Below are 2,425 nucleotides of genomic sequence, written 5' to 3' on the forward strand. Positions count from 1 at the left end.
GCGCCTGCCACACTCATGGCTCTTACATCCTGGGGGAGATTTTGGGGTGTGGGAGCCCACAGGAGCCAGCAGTGGGATTGGCTGGTCCCTGCACCAGCCAGCCCTGGCAGAAGGAAAGTGGTGCCAGGGCTGCAGGGAAAGGCAGCCTGGGGCTCAGCTCTCCCTTGGGAAGAGGATTTTCCTCCTCTCTGCAGCCTCCCCGAGCTCTGGGCCTGGCAGGACCCTCAGGCTGGTCCCCCCCAGTCACAGCCACCAGCAGGGACACCCTGCCACACCTCTGGGGTGTCCCCAGGGAGCCCCAGGCTGGGGCTGGGGTTGGGCATGCCCTGACTGAGCCCTGTTTCATCTCCTCTGCAGTCCCAGGGATCTCCCAGCACAGGACCAGCAAGCCCAGGTACCCTGCAAGGTTCTCCTGGGGATGCCCACAAGGAAAAGGGAGTTGTATCTTTTTCCTCCCTGCTAGGAGAGCCACAAGTAAGTTGGGAATGACCCTTTAAAGCCATCATTACAGCAGAGTGTGTATTTTACCTGAAATGAGGAACAGCAGAGAGCTTTCACCCCCAGCCTCAGGGCTGAGCTCATCCCTGCCCCCAGCACTGCTGTGACAGTGACAGGAGCTGAGAGCCACGCTCTGAGCCCTGCTCTTCTGTGGGACAGGATCCCTTGGGGAAGGGGAGACGGGCACAAAGCAATGCCCTCAGCCATGGCCAAACCTCAGAGAGCAAAGAGCAAATGGGGCAGCTCCTCCGAGGCTCCACACCCTGGGCAGAGGGGACATGTCACTGCTCACACCCCTGGGAGGTGGCAGGGGACACTTCCAGCTCCTTGGGAATGCCCGAGCTGGAGTGGGGCACCCACTGGGGCTGCTCTGCAGGGACTGAGGGCCCCAGACCTGTGTGGGACGGGAGACGCACTGAGGGCACATCCCTGCCCTGGCACAGGGACACAGAGGGGAACAGCCCTGGGGTCAGGGTGGGACCCTCCTGAGCTGAAGGAGGGACAGCAGGGCCAGGGTTGGATTGTCAGCAGCCTGGCAGGGAGTGCTGGGGTCACAGCTGCAATAAAGGCTGGCCAGGAGCTCTGCTTCCCACAGGGGAGGGAGCTGGACACAGAGCTGGCACCTGCTGAGCAGGACCCCTCCCTTGGCAGTGATTGCCCAGCACTGCAGCCACGTCTCCAGGCCCAGAGGGGCCAGACATGGGCACCATGGGGAGGGCAGGGCAGAGGCCCAGAGGAGCCCTGTGCCCGCCCCAGGAGGGCTGGGGCTGCAGGGATGAGCCCCAGAACTGGCACACACACACCAGCAGTGCTCTTTGCTGGATGCCCTCTGATGCCTCCCCATGCCCTCTGCCCCTTGCAGGCCATGCCCGGCCCCCAGCCCTGCCTGGGTGACCTGTGTGAGGGGTAGGGGGATCTTTCCCTCTGCAGGGGCAGGAAAAGCAGGGCAGGCCAGGCTGCAGATGGGGTTGGAGGTGATCCTGCAGCAGCTTTTCATCATCCTGCACTTCCCTGCTCACGTTTGTGCCTTGCCCCACACGGAGAAACGCTCCCACTGTGGTCCCAGGTTTGGAGTGTGCCTCTGGCCCCTCTGCCCCGGTTTTCAGCCCAAATCTGCACTCAGAAACCTGCAGGAATGAGATGAGGCTGCTCAGGCACGTTGTGAGCAGCACTATCAGCTCCTGGCAGAGGGGCAGCCTTGGCTGGACACTGCTTTTCCCAGGGGAGAAGCTGGGGCAGCCCAAGGTCCCCAGGTCAGAGCTGAGCTCCCCCTGCTTCCCAGCACAGACCTTCCCCCGGTGTGCTCCCTGTGCAGTGACGGCTGCAAGGACACCCTGCCCTCCCTGCAGCCCCCCGCGCCTCGGGGGAGCACTGCCCGCTGTCCCCAGCCCTGTGTGCCCCCGGGGTGCCCGGGCACTGTTCGTGTCTGGACAGGGGCTCTCCAAAGCCATCCCCTCGCTGCCTGCTCTCTCCCCTGGATGAGGAGAGGCCCGATTTTAGCTGGGTTTATGTGCATTGGTTGTGTCACATCACTCGCAGAGCCCGCAGCCATTCTCCCTCGCTAATTCCAGCGCCCTCCGCCTAAGCCCCGCTCCGGCTTTAGGCTCTGATTTTAATGGAGCTGAAGGTGGTGCCATTAATGCAGATTAAGGGAACAAAGCCGTGACTTGGTTCTGCCATCTGCAGAGGCAGGAGAGGGGATTGCTGCCCCTTGCAGCAGTTCCGCAGCAGCGCAGGCTGCAGCTCCCACCGACCCCAACCACCACCGGGCTCCTGATGGCACAGACCTCGCCTGGAGCCCCTCAGGAGACGGAGATGCTCTCGTGGGGAGACCCAGCAGCTTCCCGGCCGATGCCAGGCCCTGTGCGGGCACTGCCCGGCTGGCACGGGCGCTGCAGGAGCGGCTGTGCCCAGGCTGGCACCGGGG

This window comes from Geospiza fortis, unplaced genomic scaffold (assembly GCF_000277835.1).
Source record: "Geospiza fortis unplaced genomic scaffold, GeoFor_1.0 scaffold628, whole genome shotgun sequence".
NCBI lineage: Eukaryota > Metazoa > Chordata > Aves > Passeriformes > Thraupidae > Geospiza > Geospiza fortis.